This window comes from Plectropomus leopardus, chromosome 17 (genome assembly GCF_008729295.1).
Source record: "Plectropomus leopardus isolate mb chromosome 17, YSFRI_Pleo_2.0, whole genome shotgun sequence".
Classification (NCBI taxonomy): domain Eukaryota; kingdom Metazoa; phylum Chordata; class Actinopteri; order Perciformes; family Serranidae; genus Plectropomus; species Plectropomus leopardus.
This window is the reverse complement of record NC_056479.1, coordinates 13599336-13621302: the sequence shown is the minus strand read 5'-3', so window position 1 is coordinate 13621302 and position 21967 is coordinate 13599336.

Sequence of the window (21967 nt, the reverse complement as noted above, 5' to 3'; positions counted from 1 at the left end):
AGTGGACCACAAAAATGTGTACCGCTCATCCACTGGGAACCATGAATTTATAAAATAATCAAGTAGATATTTTAAAAGCCGAATAAAACACATTAAGCTCCTTGAAGCACTGTAGAAAAACTAAATCAGAATCTACAGATTCATCCTCTAGGACCATGGATGTCACTACAAAACATCTTGGTAATCCAATAATTGTTGAGACGTTTTAATCTGGACCAATGTGATGGACCAACATACTGACAGAAAGACAACCCTAAAGTCATGCTGCTCAAAGATATTAAAATCTAAAAATAAATTAATAAAACTAAATACAATAAAACTATTTTAAAAATTATATAAAATATATAAAAAAACATTTCAAGAAAAATCAACAAAAAATTTTACTTCAAATAATACATTATAAATTGCCTGCAAAACAGCCATCCTGATTGACTCCAACACAACAATTTGGTTGGAAACACATTGAAACTCTCTCATTGCGATGTTTTTTTTTAAATAAGGACTCAATCATTTAAAACATTTTTTTTTTTGACAAGATGGATATTTCACTTCTGGTCTTAGGCTTCTGCACAGCAGCAGAACAATGGCAGTCTTTACGATGGGAAGTCACTGCAGAGCGTTCTGACACACCCATCAATCATTAACAAATCATCCGCAGACTGAATCCTATCTATCAAACAGTGTCATCATGCCATTTGTCCAAAGCGTGCCGCACGACACCGCGGTCTGAATCTCAAGTGCATTAGTTATCTCAACAATAAATAGCTTTTCATTTCCACATTATCTCCAAAGTGTAGTGTATGCTTAAATTTGGGTCACAATATGAAATTTAATGTACCTGGCTTATAATTATGCAGCATTTAGGTTTGCATTCCATGAATGTGACCTTTTTATTAACCAAAGCACACAACCGCTCTGTGTGCTGGTTCCCAATTATCTCCTCCTGTTTACCCAATTACATTAATTAGAATGCACTGTATTTACATAACCCAGAACAAATAAGCCATTGAGCTAAACCTATTATTAAGCTTCTGTGAAAATAATTACTCCACCTACTGTTGCTAGTGTTATAATGTAGCTACATTGAGGAACAAACTGTCACAGAAAAGCCTGCTCAATGACATACTTTTTTTTTTTTTTTTTTTTTTTTTACAAAAAGTGGTTTTCCTGTTTTTATTATTTGAGAAATACTGTCATAATTAAGGCTCATTGTGGAAAAATCACACACATAAAGTGAAAGAATGGTATTTATCAGTGACGGAGAAGTATTTGGATCTGTTATGAAAATAGAGGCAATATAACTATGTAAAAAATAAAATAAAAATGAAAACCTTTATTAAAAGAAAGTCCCTTATATAATAAGTCTCTTCAAAAATAAGGTATCAGAAAAAATGTTGCATTTTACTTCTGTGGCTGTCTGACATAGGTAGTTTTTTTTTTTTTCAAATAAAGTTTGGCTGCTTAGTCTGGTTGATTGGATTCTATAGGGTTCAGGCCCCCTCAAAAGATCACAAAACCTTGGAATCATGGTCAAAGTGAAGACAAAAACTTTTTTTACAGCCTTTCTGTAAGTCACCGGCCAAAAGTTTGCCATTATTTTATGCATGTTTTAAAAATGTAAACTCTTAATCTGTAAAATTGCTTTTTACTACAAATGTCAAAATGTAACATATATGAAAAACAGCCTACAACATTTATCCCGTAATGTAGTGGAGTGGACATGTAAAGTAGTGTAAAACTGAAAAGGCTCTCCTCTACTCTTTCTAATATTTATGTCCCTAAAATGTCTGAACTTCACTAAAGTGATTTTTACCTGTGCAAAGTGTTCTCACAGTCCTCTGTTGAAGGGGCAATGTCTGCACTTCCCTAAAATCTGATATTCAAACATAAGGTGGGCAGTTTAGATTAGGTACATCAGGAATATAAAAGCCAATCGCTGTCTAACACAGGAAACACATATCAAGGGGGGAACAGACTTAGACACAACACTGGCAAAAAAACTCTGAAACCTCTAGCAAAGAGCAAATTTGTCAGAGAGTTAGCATTATATAGTGAAATTTTTGACAACAAAAATGGCAGTGTGCAGTTTTTGGATGTAAACCCTCAAGATCCTTCCACTATCCACCAAAAACCCCATCATAGCAGATATTATTGTGTGTTTCAAAAACACTGACGTGCTGTCAGCCACCCTTAGTTAGACAACAAATAAATAAAAGATGCTCACTACACTTACGATTTTGTGGAAAACGGAGATTGGAAAGTGAAGGCAAAATTTACAGCAAGCCGATTTTCAGTGTTTTTTTTTTTTTTTTTTCAACTATTATGTGGGAAAGCCACTTTAAACGAAATATATGTATTGTGAAATGTGTCTGGGGAAGGACTGTGGGTACAATACTTGAGTAGATTTAGCCCACTTTTCTAGCTTCCACAGCTAGTAGTTATTCTGAGATAAATTCTACAGCTAAATACAATGTTAAATGATTAGGCTATACAACATAGTATGCCAGATTTTATTTCTAAGGATGGCAAAGGAATGACTTGCATGAGTCTCCCTCTAATTGGCTGGTACTTGATACCTTAGTTGGTTGGACTGGTTACATTTATGAGAAGTAAGGTTTGTTAGGGTACCCAATTCAGAGGCAGAATAAGAGAGTAGCCTTTTCCATCCTAAAAAAAAAAAAAAAAATACTTGCCTACAGTGCATGTCCTTCAAGACATTTTACACTCTCTTTTTACTCTGTCACAAGTCTTTCACTCGTCTTGCAAAAATCACAAAACCCTTCCCAGCAGTGTGGCATTAATGCAGAACTTTCTGTCCTTCAGTTAAAAAAAAAACAACTCAGGCGCTCCGATGTGACAGTCTTTGATGCAGTCAATAAAAATGTAAACAAAGTCGGCACACGGCGCACAAAGATGTTTCCGCTATGTGCTTCACTCTATATTTTAGGATGTGGCCTTTAACAATGTAGCCCACGTACAAAGCTAACCTGCCTGAATAACAGTGATTAAATTTGGCAGACAGCTTGCTCATCATTATGGCACAAGGAGAGGGCAGTCAGAGAATACTTGAAGGTGCTTAACAGAGTCACAGAACACAACATTTTTCTCTGCTGATTAGCTCATATGGAGCAGAGGAGCACGGGTGATGATTATTCCTGAGGATGAAAAAGGCTACATGTTGGAGCTGTGCTGGCTCTATAAAATGTGGGACTAGGCATGGTAATTTGATGTTTTTAGCACCATGTCCCCTGTTGCATATTCCAGTTGCAGTGAATTCACATTTCAACCGAAAACATTCTACCCTTGACTATTATACGGAGAAAAAAAAAAAAAAGAAATAGAATTTGCAAAGGCACAAAGGCACCTCTCAGAATGCTAACGGACAAAAACAAGTTAAACCGCATCTGCATTGCAATAGCTCATTCTGTTAGTCACATCACTGCGTTGTCTGTGTGATTAACCAGGTAGTCCATCTTGCATGGATATGACAGGCCTGCAAACATTACATCCTGAATATGTAATACATTTTTCTGGAGCAAGTGCGTGTATAGCTCCTTGCAACAGAGCTGTCTCCCTGGAAAAAGTGCCAATTATAATATTAAAGCTGTCTCTACCAGTGACCTTTTTGCATTTGCTCTGTATGCTATTACACTCAATCAAGAAAGGTCAGTGGTGGACGTGGATACCATGCAAAAACTATATTTTTTTTCATCTGCTGTTGGCAATGTACAATTGGATTTTTATCACTGACACAAACAAATGGAATATCATCCATGTGAATTCATATTAGATTTGGTGTTTGCATAAACCGACAGCAAGTGTTAATTGTGCAACTTGTTTTCTGTTTAAAGCTCTCTGAATAGAAGTAAAGTGTAACTTGCAGTTCATCGTATGTGCCATGTTTGGTAACTTGAGAAACAGTTACGTAAAAGATGATTACTTTGGAATAATTTATTTATTTCTTACAGTAGAAAACTTGCATTTTTACTAGTCAGTTTCATGGTATCCAAGAGTAATAAATATGCTTTTAATACATTTTTTTTTAAATTTGTTTTCTTAAGTGCTGTAATTGTTCTTCTAATAGACAGAAAAACACATATTGTTTGAGATATTTAGGACAACATGAAAAGTGTTTATTACTTCAGAAATCTACTTTTAAAAACCACAAACATATACTTAACATAAATAGAATTATTTTTGTTTTGATGTAATAAATCACAATTTTTTTTTTTTTTTTTTTTTTTGTCAGATCTGTATTTGACAAACTAATAATGATGGGCTTTCTATCACATGCAGCACACTCGACAGCTCCAGATCACTGCATCTGCTTTGCATAGTCATATCAGTGTTTGAGAAGGGAGCCCCTTTGTGGGCAAACTCTGAATTTCTCCTTTCAAATGAAATGAACAGCAGTACAAATGAGCAATACTTCTCACGCTCTTTTAGCTTTATAATAACTGTCAGACAGTACAAACATTCAAAGACAACATGTATTGATGCCACAGTATTCTGGGAAGAAAAAAAACAAAACAAAAAAAAGATGTTTTCACTTCACAACAGACACAACTGCAATTATTTCTAGTGTTTTTTGAGGCAATTATAAATGTGAAAAACCTTCAAATGACATGTCCCTACCAGCAAAACCTGACCCAATCAGGCATCCCCGCGGCCCTGCAGGGATCATTCCTGGTTTGGACAAATCTAACAGGCCAATTTTCCCAATTCTTGGTACTGTGGTAAAAATGTAACCTTACAAATGTAGCACTGATTGGCCATTTCCCAAAATGGAGAGAAATAGAACAGACCAATCACATGCTCTATTTTAGTTACACAGTGTGTGCAACTCATAATTCAAAACAACATGGTAATATGATAGAGGAGGACAAGGTACAGTTTTTTACTCAGTATCTTCTTGATTTGACAAATATGATGGTTCATGAAAGCAGGGATTGTTTGGTAGAAAATTCATCGCAGATGTAAGACTCTGACCAGAACACACCAGAAGTTAGTGTTGACTTTTCAAATGAGTCTTCAGTTTTCACTCCAGGGCCTTGCATCACCAAAAGTACAAATTTAAATTATTTAAAGGAAAAGCATGAAATGTTTTGCACAAAAAATAAATAAATAAAACAATCAATAAAGTAGTTGCCAATTATTTTCTAATCTCTCAGGCTAAAAATTTCAGCTGCACCTCTTTATTTTTGTATGTTTTTCACGTGTTTTTATTTTTGTATGCAAAACCCCCCAAAAAACTTTATTTGTAAAGTAATTAAAGTTATCAAAGAATTGTAGTGAATTAAAGGTCCAATATGGCTTCCTAAAGTATCAAGTAGAAGTAGAAAGAAGCAGCATGAGATTAAATTACTCAAGTAAAGTACCTCACATTTGTACTTAAGTGCCATACTTGAGTAAATGTACAGAGTTAATTCCATGACTGTTGTATACTTTGACAAATTCACAAGATAGTATCCCTTAAACCAAGGACAGAAAGTGTTCAAGTATTAGTATCTAAAATCTTAAGTATTAGTTCTGTTTCATGTGTAGAATACAACATAGTATCTATTTTTCATAAGTGTCAGGATATTTTTCCAACATGTATTTGTGTTAATGGCCATGGAGGATGTCTCTTTCCCACTGGAACTAATACATTCACTCTTTTTATTCAAATGGAGTCCTGTGTTTGGCAGTGGACAGTTCTCCGCCCACAGGAAATGATGAATCAAATTTGAACAGTCTCTGTCGACTCAGTAAGAGAGCGCTGTGCTAACAGAGAGCTGCACTCACCAACAAAATGTATTCTCCAAAGAGAGACTTATAACATAGCTGCGGGCGACACATGGAGGGGTTGAGCCCAAATGTTCACAGAAGAAAGTTTTTCAATCGAGGAGGAATATTCATTCAGGCACACTTACAGCAGCCAGCTCTGTGATAACAATAAAGTGAATGAAAAGTACGCACAGCGCCTGGGCCAGGAATCACATTCAGACTCTCATAGTGGGAGGAGGTAATATTACTCAGTGAGCTACAGTATCATGCCGCCCTCTTGACTTATTTTTTAACCGTTTGTGCAAAAAAAGTGTGTGGAACTTGACACGTCCTGCTGCTCAGTTTGGAATTTTTTTAAATGCTTGAAAGGGGTACTGTCATAAACATTTTTACAGTGTATGACGGTTTAAGTGCGCATACTGAAGTTAGTGCGATATCTACAGAAAATTTAACAATAATAATATTGTGTGGTTTGTCTCTTTTTTTTGGTAAATGAATTAATATCATCTACATAATATTGTGGCATGTTTATTATTAACACAACATCAATATAGCCCCTTTATACAAACACTCACCATGGTTTTGTTCATGTCAGCACTTGTCTCCATAAATAATTATTAGTGATACATAAATCAATTACCATTTAAACTGACTTGTTTTCTGCATGAGTACTTTTATTTTTTGTACTTAAATACATGTTTGAAGCTCAAAAATAGTTAATCATAAAATATTGATATACAGTTGTTATTCTTTTAATTACACAGAATTAAAAACCTCGCAAAATATCTGACTCATTTAGCATCGAGGTCTCTCAAGCTTGCAGCATTTTGCCTTTGAGGCAATCTTGACCACATACAAGTAAACACACAAACTTCCCTTTTTGCATGTGTGATTAAGGCATATACAGCTTTTTTTGCATAGATTTTTGAATAGATTTTTATTTCCTCTCAAATTAAGGGAGATCATTTATTTCACACTCACGCACTGACATGTACATTACACTCACATTAACTCACAGCCTACAGTGGGCCATTAAATGAAATAGTCATCCTTGATTAGATGAACTACACACATAAAACATGCCCTTTGAGGCACTTTGTGATAATGAACCATTATCAATGTTTCTACATTCTATTACTGGAGCTTTTTCCTTTTATATACATCAAACTGTTAATTACTTCCAGGCTGCCTATGTTCATTAGCTAACATTTCAAATATGCATATTCAATATACAACTCAATTCTGGCAACAATGCAATCATCATCATCAGATTGTAAAATGTTTGGAAGCAAATGTGCCTCAACATGTAATTTATACATTGCGTCTTGTTTTTAATTACAACCAAACCACATTTTGCATGTTAATGGAGGGAGGTTCCCGTATACTGAGTAAGGTCTATTGTTAGAAATGCGGGTGAGAGTGATGGGCTGGAAGTAGGAGCTCAATTGTCCTCGTGTTGATTTCAGTGACCTCTGCAGGGGTTCATTCACGTCTAATCAATTCGCCGATCAGTGCAAGCTGAGCTCAGAATAACCCCTGCAACCACATCCACACGCTGGTGTAATATATGCCAATAGAAATAAATGTTCACTGAGATCTCTCCACCCATCAGTGTATGAGACTGCTGCTTTCTTTAGTGTGCTGAAACGTTGTAGCTTCTTGAATGAGAAGTGCTCGTGGTACATATATGTGACAGCACATTAACATATAACCCAAAGCACTTCAATAAGGCAGATAAGACATGTCTCTGCTCTCCAAAAAACTTTATATCCTTATCAAAACCTTATAGTAGACTAAACATCAACATCAGGACTTAAAACACACCTCCCTGGTAGCAAATAAAATAATCTACATACACTACGCTCATAAATAATATATATATTCTGTGTGTGTGTGCGTGTGTGTGTACGTGTGTGTGTGTGTGTGTGTGCTGGTCACCTGTCACCAATGTGTGCAGGAAGGATTTCTCATCAGCTGTTGATGTAGTGCCACCCATTGACAGGTTAACAGATTACATCTTCAGTCTGTGTGTGGAGATGCAATCACATAGATTTCAAAACATACCAAAGTACTTAATTATTTTTGACTACTCTGAGACAATCATACATGAATTATTTGACAATGGGCACCAAGGCACCGCCATGCAAAAGGCCCCACCACTTCTCCTAAATAGGAGCGAGTCACACAGACTGTGGTGGTTTTGCAGCTTTTCATTGTTGTTGCTTTGCGTCTCTTTGTACTTGTCAGCATCTTTTTGTAGTTTCCTCTCTCTTGGTGTTTTTGTGCATCCTTGTGGTTGTGTTATTTTCATCTAATAATTTTGTGTCTCTTTGGTATGTATTTGTTTGTTTGTTTGTTTGTTTTTTTTGGTTGTTTTGTTTCTCTTTGTAGTTCCTTATGTTTTTGTGACGTTTTTGCTCTCTATAAATGTCATTTATCAGTATGTATGCACGTATGTATGCATGTATGTCACTGAGGTTTGTTGTTCATCTCTTTGTAGTTGTTTTGTGTCTCTTTATAGTTGTTTTGCATGTCTTTTTTTTCATTTTGTGTCTCTATAAACATTAGTTTTTGTTTCTTTAGGTATATTTGTGTCTCTGTGTAATTGTTTTGCATCTCTTTGTAGCTCATTTGCATGTTTTCAGTCTTTTGGGGGGGGGGCACATGGTCCTGTGCCCGTTCATTATCTGTCCATGTTAGTGTGCAAAAACACATCTCTCTACAGTTCAGCAGTACAATGGAATAATCTGCCAACAAATCTGTCATGGTTTATTTCACAGAGCACATTTAAAGTGGCCTTAAAGAAATGATTACAAAGTACCAAGTTGCATATCCAATTTCAAATATGAACTCTTTATAGCCATGAAAACAACACTATTCAGCCACCCTGCCATCTACAGCTTATATGTTGATTGTATTGTCTGCACTTGGTTACTTGTTGATGTGTTGCTTTATCTTGTGTTGTGTTCAGTGTTTACTAGAGGACCACAGTGGAAAAAAGCCTCTGTGTTTTATTATGTTTACATTGTGATTTGTAATCCATGCAATGACTTCAGTGCAGTAGGTTGGGAACATCCATGCTGTATAGTATAGCTCTGAAAGAATAACAGCAAATTGAGCTTGTGGATAGACAGTGTTTTATCTATCGGTGACGAAACAAATAAGCGGCTGGAGAATGCCTTTTAAGTTACACAATTTAAGACCCAAATTATGTTATGCAAATGTTTAGATATTAATTAGCCATGCTTGTAGAATACTAGAGAATAAAATGGTGTCAGATTACAGTAAAAGCTTCGGCAGTTTCTACCTCCTGCCATTTCACAGGAGAGGTATGTTAGAAACACATCATGTTGAGTCAGAGGATAAAACCTGTTTTCCATGTATTGTATTGGACATACATGCCTAAACAAATGTCCACCAGGCAATATAGTTTCCTAAAAACATACATATTTATAGTCAATTTTCTGCACTCCCTGCATAGTGGCTGTGGATTGATCTGTTGCTGCAGTAATGGAGGGAGCATTCACTGTCAGCCTGCAGCCTGTCTGTGGGTTCCACCACATTGGTTTTGCTTGATGGTAGATGTCAGCGAGCCCATAGAACAAAATAGTTTTGAACGAATGCTGGCAAATTGAATTCCGTTCCCATTTGTTGGATGCCACTGTAAATGGATGCTTATTGACAACTGTACTGTGGCAGCCAAGATGACCAACCCTCCACATCACAGATCGATAATATTAACTGAGACGTCCCCGCAACGAGTGGATAAACAATAGGAAATATGAACAACAGATGATGTGTGATATGAGATGTGATTTTGCTGAGGAACAGGGCGATCTCCCAAACGGACTCCATTCACCAGTTGTTGTTCTGTCACCTTGTTTAATAAGTACTCTCACTTCACCTATTTGTCTTTGTCATCTCAGCGACATTGTCCATCGATCAATAACCACGGAGCAAAGTAGTCAACATGAATAATGTGCTAAATTAGGATCTTTAGCAGTTATTGATTATGAATCTGCCCCTGCCCTTGAACTCCCTCACAGCACTTAACTGGTTTATATGCAAAGAGAGCTTTATGTCCTTTTATCACAACAGGAGAAACGTACAGTATAGGTCAGGCTCTACAGCGCTCCATCTATTTTCAGTATATTGCAGATTGCGTGCATGTCCTCGCAGTGAGGCATCCTTAAGCATTGCCCTTTAAAAACGGGGAGGCGAGTAAAGCATACAAAGCTGCAGTGATTATCTCCATCCTTTACCCTGGTGGTGAATGCGATACAGCGTGCCAAAGAGAAAAGGCCCGATCAGCCCAGAACATTTTGTAGAAAACCAGCTTTGCAGCAATGATGGCATGAAGCTCCGTCGAAATGTGGCCAGAGACATGCAGTCAGAAATTATGTCTCTGTCTCCCAGGGTAAACAAGCCAGCACACATTCATTAAAGAGCTCTCGACTGGACCTCAAATGTGTATTGACCAGCTGGGGACAAATGGGAACCATTTCCCTCTATGAATTGAAGCCATTTGTTACAGTTTAGGATTGATTCTTTGTCATGGCAACCACCAGAGTATGGTCATGAAATAAGGAATTGCATTATCTCAACCAAAATTGATTTAAGGGAAGAAAAAAAAAAAGGTTGCATTTGACAGAGCAAATGGGCTCATAAAGATGTGACCCAGAATATATGAAGGTATGAGGCTGTAAGTAAATGTTGACATCATCACTCAATGCATTTCAAAGGTTTCATCATCTGTCCTGGACCTGCTATTCTTTCCTTGGTATTTCATTTTTATATCACATTTTGTATTTATCCTACAATTCAGAAATATTTTTGAACATTCCCAAAAATTACATATTTTTCTGAGGGCTTCATAACATCATCACAATTTGCAGCAGTTTGGGCCTCAGACACAATACTGTGATAACTTTACCTAATGGATTGTTGTAATCGCAGCATCGGTGTTGTTTTTTTATAGTACTGTTTGGTTATTTACATAAATGATAATATGGTTATTTTGATGCAATGTTACACAAAAAGTCTTACCTTAAATCTGTCAAGATCTAATGTTGATTACACAAAACTATGTGCATTTCTGATCTAAAACTGCAAAAGATGTCCGTAGAAACAATTCTTAATTGTTTGGTTGTGCTGTTAATGTGCTAAAAGGCTAAATCTGTGTACTGCCGGTTTTTCCTGTTTCCCTTTGTTAATGACTAATACAGACCAACGCTGCCTGCTGGAATGGTGAGATATTTCCTTTTATACATGCACAAATGAACACTCTAGTTGGCTGTCAGCTGAAGTCTTTACGATGTGTTCAAGTGCAGCTTTTTGGCTGAGACATGGGCAATGTAGGGTGACGCAAAAGTCAGCCTTCATTGCCCCCAGTTCTTTGATGTCGGTTTGGTGAGTCTAGGCCTTTAGATGGTTTTAAACTATGTGCACTGAGCAAAGTAAACCCAGTATTTTTCACTGTATTTACCCAAATTGGATCAAATGATTTTTTTTGTGTGTACGTTCTTCTGATAGTGAGGACAGATTCCTGCAAAAAATTCCTCACTGGAATTTTGAGAAATTAAGTCTATAAAAGCTGATTAAACTCAGTAAAATAGTACAAGATGCCATAAAAACTATAAATCAGCTATTAGTTCTCCTCGATATTTGCCAAGTGAGTGATTTAAAAAAAAAAAATAATAATGATTTAAGAATAAAAATTAGTTATTAATACCGGATATTATGTTTTGTTATGTTGTGTCATATCATATTAAATTATGTCATACAACATATCATATCATATCATATCATATCATATCATATCATATCATATTATATCATATCATATCATATCATATTGCAATACACTGGATGTTGTTCATTTTAAGAAGATAACTTACAATCAAGTACATCAGTACATCAAACCCAATTTCTGCTGAAGTGCACATATAAATGTGACAAGACCTCAATGTCAGATTAAAATACTTCCATCATATCACAGTATTTATAAATAAATGCATTAATAGAACCTACTGCAGATGTAAATACATAAATATGCATAAGATGTTCTACGTTTTTTGTGGCAAAAAAGAGATGTTCCCAGCCCAATTGCCATCTCAGTGGAACAGACCAAACACAAGGAGTCTAAATCCATGTTAAATTGCAGTAATAAGGGTGAGTGCTGTTTTTAGAGGGGATGTGTGGGATGTATTGGGTTGTTCCCCAGCATTAAAGACAAAACCTGTGCAACCCATCAGGAGAGGATGCTAGAGAAGACTTCTTACTGTATTTATAACAAGATGCCAAAAACCTAATCCCTGCAAAGCACAGTCTAAATATAAATAACCTTCTTTCAGACTGTTTGTTTTTCTTTTTGCATTTAAATTTATATTTGGATATTAATGTGACTGGAATTGAGCGTAGCTAAATTGTCTGACACATGAAATAATTTTCAGACTACAGACTGTTTCTTTTTTTAAAAATTGAAGTGTTTATTTAACCTTTTGACAAAACATACCCATAGAATACAAAATGATATGTTGTGTTTTTTTTTTGTTTTTTAAATTTTATTTATTTATTGTTCTTTCATTAAAATGTATATCACAGCATTTTACTATATTTGGAATTAAATGCTATTATAGTGATCACTATCCTACTTACTTAGAAGTATGGGTAATATATTGATCTTGTTGATGATGCAGAAGTCTCAGAAACTCATGTATCAAACATGATACAAAATATTTAAAATTAATGGGATACTAAATCAATTTTGAACCAGCTTTGTAGCAATGTAGGTTGTATCTGCCCATGAAAAATGGAAAACTTCCCTTCAACTCACCCAGATCACCCTGCTCATCTCAGCTCCAATCCACTGGATGATAGATTTCTGCTGGCTCTAGGGCTGTTGCTCAAACTACAGATAGTACATATGCAGTTTCGTTTGCCCACCACCACAGACACAAAGAGTATAGAGGAGGATTGGGAGAGACAGCTGCCCCTCTCTCTCTCTGAAACTCAGACCAAACTTGCATAAACCTACAGCAGTATTTATCAAACATAAACTAAGATTCTGTAACATATTTATTGCCAAAAAAGGTATATTAGATATATATTAGTGCACTGTTTGGCTGTTGATAGAAGAATCTGAAAACATGAGGTGGTTGCTATAGTATTTCCCTGTATTGCAAAACAAAGGCTGAAAAAACTGAGATCAAACAGTAAAACTAAGCAGTGCTGATCAATTATGAACCAAGATTATGTTACTGCATTACCTATTTCTTGCCTCAAATATTTTCACAAACATATTTTAGCTTACAGTTTAACTGTAATTCAAGATCATTTGTCACTAGCCTCAACAATAGAATTCAGTAGAAGAGTCAGAGTCAGTAGAAGCCATAGAAATATTTATGCTCTACACCTTTCTGTTGCTGGTGTGGTTCACAACTGAAACTGAAAGATCATTTTGCTGCCCCTGTGAACCCAGAATGGCGGCGATCTCAGCTGGAGCTTTGTGCAACATGTGCAATGGTGTCCTCCTTCGACACCCTGGACAGAGTTATCCAACAAAGCAACACTGACACAGAATCAGTATTACATTTAACTGTGGTTTGAGAAGCCATTACCTTGGCACAGACTAGACAGCTTTATTTAATCTACAAGCTGCCAGTTCTGTCCCCTTCCCAGACTGGCACAGCAGGTGCTTGTTCATTCAATCTGTAGGGGCTGGCATGAGTCGGGGAATTTGATTATATCTGGACGCCTGAAAAAGCTGGCAAGGAGCAAAGTTCAAACTGATGCCTATCTGCACAAGTACTGTGTAATCAGTATTTTGGTTCTCTAATGTGCTGCATAAATTACACTCTATGTGTACAAAATTTGTGGTAAAAGGTGAAGCGTTAAAGCCTGGGAATATTCGAGGTTAATCTTTGTTTCAGGCAAGAAGCAAAGAAAAAGACATCCTCACAGTTCTTTTTCTTCTTCCTTTTTCTTTATTTATTCCCTCTGCGCCCCCTCTCCCTATCAAGTCGTGCAGATGCCAGAAATATGTAGGTTATTCCGGTGTTGACAGGCCTCCACAGCCAATGAATAACATAGATCTTATCTCAGCAATCCACCAGTCACCATCTGACCGTTCACCTTGTGGATACAAGTGGCATTTTTATTTTAAGATTTAAACAAGTGTAAAATGTGAGAGATGTCAGAAAGCGCATGTACAGCATGTATGGCAGGTCAAAGGTCAGTGAGATGTGTGTGCTGTCTGGGATTTAGAGGATAAGGGCGCACATCCAGGCTTGAGGGTTTAAATCCCAACAGAAAGAGGTGCCAGAAATGCCGCGTTGGAGTCAGACAGCAAGCTGCACTACAGATTAAATGGGATTGTGGCAATGCTGATGCGTACACATACAAAGATTAAATCCTCACAGGCTTACGTACTGTACAGTAGGGGAGTTATCCGCTGATTTAAGTGATACTCAAAGGCACACAACTATTAAATATTTTAATGACCCATAATCCTCCTGAAAAATCTACTGTCCTATTTGTTTTCTAAACTCATTCATATTTTAAGTGCATCAAGGTTAAGGGTTTTGCGATTGTATTAACACCATCAAGCTGAGCGATCAAGGTCACTAAATAGTTGGCGTTCTGAGTGGGAGATTTGGCAATAAGCAGAGAATTTGCTCATTAGCTTGTGAGTTAGCGTTCCATTTAGCAACACACACACACACACACACACACACACACAGACAAATACAAGGAATATTTTTAGACACTTTGGGTTTTATAGAGCCAGATATTCTGATTCATGTGTCCTCACAGCATTGCCACTGTGGGCCCATTTCTGTGATAGACAGAATATAAATTGAAAATTTATATTGTCTTCTCCTTTAGATCCTGATTTGTGAAAAGAGACATATCTTGTGAAAAAAAAGGAAGGAGAGGATGTGCTGGTGTCATTTGCTGTACGAGTTTTTGAATTTTTCCTCCTGAATAAACATCTTTAGTCCCCACTGCTCAGCATTTGCTCAAGGATTTTAGCAGGTGTAAGGCAGCAAAGTCGATGCCCAATGAGTTGCCCTTCTTATACTATTACAGGTCACGTCCCTTCTCATTCTGTTCACACTAACAAATTGCACCGGCCTGACACAGTAAATAGACATAATAAGGGCTGTTTGTTTCTCAGCGACCTCCTCTAGACAAAGTCACGGCTGCTAAATGTTTGTTGTAGCTATAAGGTATTTCTCTGCAGACTACGCCTGAGGTCTGCTTAGTTTGGGCTGTAATTACTCTGTTCTATATTTCATGCTTGTTGGTTCTGCATACAATAAAAGCTGATCACTGAGCCACTGCACATTTCCTGGAGCTGTAATTGAATAGTGAAAGGGTGGAAGTGGAGAGGCGGCTGTGACTGCAGCGTACTGCAGATGGCAGTAGTTGAACAGGCATATGCAGGTGAGCAGAGCTTTTTGTGTCTCCAAATGTTAACTCCTCCACAGGTGACAGATGAGAACATAGAGCTTCCCCAACAGTGTAGCAGTACTTTTAATCTAGTTCAGATTTATGATGTCAACAGAGGGAAAATTCTCCCCTGCTTCTTGTCTGAGATGAAATGGAATGTGTGCACAGACATTAAATAAAGAGGGGGGTGTTTTGGCGGGTGATAGAAAAAAAGAGGGTTTGCCTCATATTCAGCGAAGTGAATGCCCTGTGTGATTCATCCCACAACCTTTTAGAAGTCTGACTGAGGGAAGGCATGAGGTGAACTGATAACCAAGCACTACATCTGACAGGAATGAATTGAAAGACAAAGTGTAAATTGCGGCAACTCCAGGAGAGATGAAAGGCAGAGCTGAAGAAAGTTCAAATTGGAACTTAAAACAGGGCAGGGAGAGAGAAAAAAAAAAAAAAGATGATGAACAGCCAATATAGATTGACTCTATCCAGTGCCTCATTCAACATGTACACCCTGTGGCTGGCTTCCTCATTTCCATAAAAGTCTAGGCCTTCATCTGACAAGAGGGGAAAAAAAAACACTTGCTGCTGCTTCAAGAGAACACAAAGCATGAAGAATATTGCATCATGCTCTTATCCTGCAGACACTCCTATGTGGTTACACATGACATATCCATTCACGCATTAATGTGCTGTATAAGGACAGTTCCATAAAACATCTAACCGCATGCAGTAAATCACGGCGCCGCTGCAGTGCAAGGCAAAGCCAATTAAGTGCATATTTCTAAGGAAGAAATGAGGAGCCAATCAGTCGAGTCAACGCTGGCCACAAATGACTGGTCAGCCTAAATAAAAAGACACGTTCTTAAAAGCGTTCGGGAAGACAGAGCATGAAAGATTTATTCGAGGGACTGAGACGAAGATTTACAGTCCCGTCTCGACTCAAAGTTTGTCCATCCTGTCAAATGCAGCACAGCTAAATCTGTCACAATGAAACATAGCCATATCACACTGCCAAGACCAATTGTTTGTTGCGTCTCGAAGATCAGAGCATGACCTTAATGATCTGTGCAACACTGAGTGTTGGATTACCAAGTTACTTGAGCCAGCCACTGAAAGGCATGCTGCATGTTATATTTTGATTGTGTGGGCAGGAGCTGATACCCCCTCTGCCCTCCCTTCGTGGAACCTGACGCCAGCAGCAGGACACTCTGGGGAGGCTTCAGCAGGGACGAGGCATTCAGCCAAATAGCAACGCACACACACACACAGCTCTGCAATTTGTCTTCCTCCTCCTCTGGACACACCTCATGAAAACAAATGAACTCTCACCTTTGTTGCTACAGCCAGGAAGCACGCAACGTTGTTCGAGGCAACAATTCATTGTAGGATGCCGAGGTTGTTATGGGTTCTTGAGCACCACTCCCTTAGGGGGGTGGATCTGGACTTCTGTGCACACGTGATTGGATTCCACGAAAATTGGCAGAGGTGAAGAAAAAAATGTGAATGATATTTAGTGACCTCTGATGTTAGCCCTGCAGGGTTTGTGGACTACATAAAAGACGGTAACAGAAAGCAAGTGTTGGAAATTCACTTGAGGGTCGGAGGCCAGATGCTGCATAAGCACTCCTGCTGCACAAAGACCATAAAGCACTGGGTGGCCTATTGATTTCAGGGCCTTTATCAGTGTTTCCATGTGGCCAGTGGCCGAAACACTGTGGGATGGACATGTCCGTCATCTTTATGTGTGCATTTACAGTGCCCAAGAGAAACAATGTGTGTTAGAGCCCCATCTATCTATTTCTGTTGACTGAGTAAAAATGTGTCATTTTTTTGTTTCTGTTTTCCTCATTTACAACAGTGATTTAGAAGAGCTTTCTCTCCATGTTCACCGGCAGCACAATATAGTGGAATCAATATAGTGCGGTTGAATAGCTGTAAATCAATTTCCAGCATATCGTACATGAGAACAAAGCATGAGTAATGTTACTAAAGCTTTTAACGGATAATCCCAGTTTGTTAACTGGGGTATTATTGCTGTTGCTGTGGTCATTGTTTCCGTCACTTATGATAATGTTGCACTCAACAGTGATTGCTGGCCGAATCTATGAAAGGCTGAAGCGGTAATGTACAAGAATTCCGCAACTATATTAATCTTTTTAGCATTTATGTAAAAGGAACAGTTTACCCTTAAAAATAATATATATATATATGAGAGAGAGAGAGAGAGAGAGAGAGAGAGATAGTACTATCTCTAAGTACTAAAAGGAATAATATGCATTTCCTTTTTTTAAATTTTGCACTGAACTGTACCTTTAAGCTAAAACAGATGCAAAATCTCATAATGTGTGACTTTTATCATATGGCTGACAATTTTGAAGTGTATGAAAGGTCAATGTGGGGCTAAGTGTGTCAATATTTCCATCCAGAGTTTAGATTAAATTTCATGACAGATCTCTATCAGCCAGACAGTTCACCGAGAAGCCTGGGCTTGTCTCAGTAACGTCTGAAGCTGAATGAGTTCAATCACCCCGCTTCATACTCAGGTTAATCATGTCTGCGTCTGTAAATAAATGCAGGTAGTGGCCTCTGTAACCTGCAGCTGCTACACCTACTCACCATGATTGACTTCCTCTGTAGGCTTTTGAGATTAGGTTGACCCGGGGGCTGAGTAGATCAGCTGTTTCTGTATACTTCAGTGGTGTAATTACGGGGAGGGAACATTGCAGCTCAATTTATTGAATACCTCAACGCTGTCATAATTTTATGCAGTGATTAAATGGCGTGACTTCTTTTGTCTCCGGCAGCCTTACAATCAAATCCTGTTTTGTGCTGCCAAATTACAATGTCATCGCCATTTTCTGCCCACCAACCACAACCATCGTCATAATTTCTATTCATCACAAGTCATCAGAGGTTGTGTCAATACAATACTATACACATGCCATTACAGTGGTAATGCTGAGACTAGCTGTGTAAACCCACTCGGAACAGAATTTGAATGCTTTAGAGAGAGCTTACTTCTTTTTTATATGAGACATCAAAACATTTCAAGTGATCAGACATCAGACAAGTGAAGTAGATACAGACAGATACAAACTGGCTTCATAATAAATCAGAATTACTTTGTATCTCACAGTGAATACAGTGAAGGTGATTTTCTGAGCAAAAGTGCACCTCGGCAAAATAATTTTGTGGTTTCTGTAGATTCATTACATAGATCTTTCTGATAGTTGTCTCCTTGACCCCTTTCGCAATTCTATATGAGTAATGGATATGCTCTCAATCCCATTAAGACGGTAGATAAGGTACTTAAAGGCCACTGAGTGTCGACTGCTATCAGATTTTAATCCTCTTCTCCGCTTATTGTAAGGTAGCTACACGCCTGGCTTACTAACAGGAGAGAAAGATTAAAAGAGTCAAAACCGACAGCATGTACGCCACACTTTGAATCTCTGATGTGTTTCTCTTCTTTTTTCTTTTTTTTTTTTTTTTTTTTACCACTAAGCTATTTAATTTGAACAAATGTATTCCATTTCTTTGGTAAACTAAACAAATTCATGTATTTTATTGCATTGATTTTATAGATTTGAGGACTTGATGATTCACTAAGTAATTATGTTTTAGCTGATGGTAAGAGTTCAGAAAAACACCTAGCTGATGCTTTGTTTTTGAAAAAAGAGGAAAAAACACTTTGCTTTATCTCTTCTTATTATAGAAATGAAAAAGGCAGTTGGCGGCACTGTTAAAGCCCTTTTTTATGAATCCTAAAAAAGAGCCAGCAGGTGATTGTTTATTTTTCCTCTTTGAAACCTCTAAAATAGACTCACTTAGCAATGAGAAAGACTTTGCTCCACCAGTATCCTCAACAGTGTTGCCAATTTATTCAACTTCTTTTTTCAAATTTTCCAAAGACAGGTAAATTCTCAATATTGTAAAGTTATCTTTAATACATGCTATAGAGTCAGCCTCTGGTGTTATAGTATGGTGATGTATTTGCTGATGGAGGTGTCAACACAACCATAATTTCAGTTTCCTCGACACCAGAAACTTGAGGAAAAAGACATGGAAAAACAAAAGGCTCCCCTGAGCGTATAGTCGGTGTATAGCCTTGATTGTAGGAATATCTTGCAGTGTTCAGATGAATCAAGTATTTAACCCTGCGGTTTAATCAGCATATTGACTGAAAAAAATGTTATTTTAGTTTTGAAATCTACAAGTAAACATCACTCTGTAGTGAAAGTGCATTTTAAACAGCTCCTGACAAAAACAATGGAACAATTTTGTTTGAGAGAAAAATCTGGTTCTGCATGGCGTGAAAACAGCACCTATGGTAAACACATTCAAATATTTAGCTTCGCTCCATCTCGTTCCCCTCGCCTCAGATTTAGAATGAATGCGGAGGAGTGGAAGGTCAGTGGTAGTGAGTGTGCAGGTGTGCATGTGTCAGAAGTTAATAGAGGCAACGGTGGCTCTGTAACAGATTACAGCAGCTCTGTCAAAGGAAGACGGGAGGCAAGGCCTGCAGCCCATTCATCACCAGCCCTGTCTTCTCCTCAGCCTCAGTCTCCTTAAGCCATGTGATAAAGGTGCATGTCAGCTCCTCTCTGCTGCTCAACTGCATCCAGTCCCTGCAGAATCCATACACAGAGGATCAGGTGCCTTCACAGTTTGACACTGTAGCCACAGCAATACCAACATCGTTGCCTGCCTGCTAATATAATGTATATGTGGAATGGGACTGCTTCAAATATAGGATTTTAACTCTAAAGGTACTTATTTAAATACCTTGAAGTTCCTGCAGTAATCTCCAGACTTATTTATACAGTGTGTAACTCAGCAATCTTTATTTTACTATAGGAGATTATATATGCCTGACTATAAAGTATAGAAAATCCCCAATCAGCTTGACTGCTCAGGGGACTGTGGTATTAATCTCGCCTGAAATAGACAGACACTGTCTTACACTGTGGTGCTCTTATGGCATTAAAACCAGAACGATAACTTCATTCAGGCGAACAACCACTTGGAAGTCATTTCTGTTGACCTAGATTACAACATCAGGGGATATTTTTCCCCATTAGTGACACAGGCTTATGTTTGCTCTCGATTTTAATGTGTAGGTGGCTGTTGGTTGAGTCATTTTATGAAGGATAAGCCATTCAATCACACCGTGGTTCAGTATAAGGATTGCTCTTACACATATTAAGTAGAGGAGAAATCACAGAATCTGGATTCGAGAAAGAGTAAGTCATCCCTTTCAGCAACAAATCACATGTGTATACTGTAAATACACACTCTTCAAGAACATTTAAGCCTAATGCCTGAATGATGGTATTATTATTTTTTTTCTTTATAAAACTAGGCTATCTTTGCAGTAGAAAGACACAACTACTTTTGAAAATGGTGCTTGATGACCAAAGAAAACAAAGAAAAGGGGCTGTGCCATTCAACCTACTGCTGCTAGAATGCACTATGCTGCACCAAGAAACACTACCAGTAATGGGTGGTGTTATGCGAGCTTGTCCGTTTTAACACAGGATCCAATATGTCAATGATAGTTACAAAAAACCTTGAAATACAGTAAAATGGTAAGATAAAATATGTTTCTGAAAACATTTAAAGTGAGAAATAGGTAACAGTAACAGAAACTAGGTTTATATATTATCAGCCCTGATTGGTTTTACTGTTTTATCTCTGTTTTTTCAGCCGTTGTTTTTTTAAAATAGGAAATAATATGGTCCCCACTTGCCGTTTACAAACTCTTGTATTACAGCCGAACAATGCACTGAATTATGTCTATGAAGAAATTTTAAGTGAGAAATAGACAATACAGAAACACAGTCTTGGTTTATATTTGATAAGCGCTGCTGAGTTTTGCTCAGTCTCACTGTCTTGATCCACATATGCTCTTTGTATCTGTGGTGGTAGCCATATGAAAATGCTCAAACTACATTCTGTAGCTGGAGCAACAGCCCTACAGCCAGCAAAAACTGAGTTTGAAGATGAGCAGGGAGATGCTGCTTTGATGGTGGGAATTTTACCATAGTTCATTAACACATACTACCTATACTGTTATGATACAGAGCTGGCTACAATTTGACAAAGCATCCCTTTAGATAAATCAGCACTTTAGTACAAACTAGCTTTAGCTGTGTTTGTTCTGCACAAGAAAATTCCCCATGACAGAGCCTAGATTAATAATTTGATTTCACCATGTGCAGCGTGTGTGTCATGACCTCCCTGTGATCACTTGCAACCAAAGAGATGCTTGTTGCATTCAAACAGTGCTCATCCTTAAAAAAAAATCAAGTTAAAACACAAAAGCCTTTTTATGTTTCCTAATAAATAAACTGCCCAGGTGTCCAGTACAGATACAACTAAGAGGACAATTTCTGCAGAAGGTTAGTTACTGAACAAACATTAGATCAGTCTGGAGTTCAGGGTATTCATTGATGTGCAGTACTGATGGCTGATGGATGAAAGCCCTGCACAATAACTGTTCCTACAACTGTTTTATAACTTCACGTTCTCTCATTTGCAAAGGTCTTGGCAATAATCAGAGAGTTCAGGGTGTTTTGAGTGTTTAGCAGTGCATGATAATACTGAGAAAAAAATAAAAAACCTTGCTCAGTACAGTTGTCCTCATATTTTGTATGTGGCTGTTTCTTTGAACATAATTTCTGGGTACTCACAATGTTTTTCTTTCTACTCTATATTTTATTCTGTTTGACATTTTATACACAATATGTTA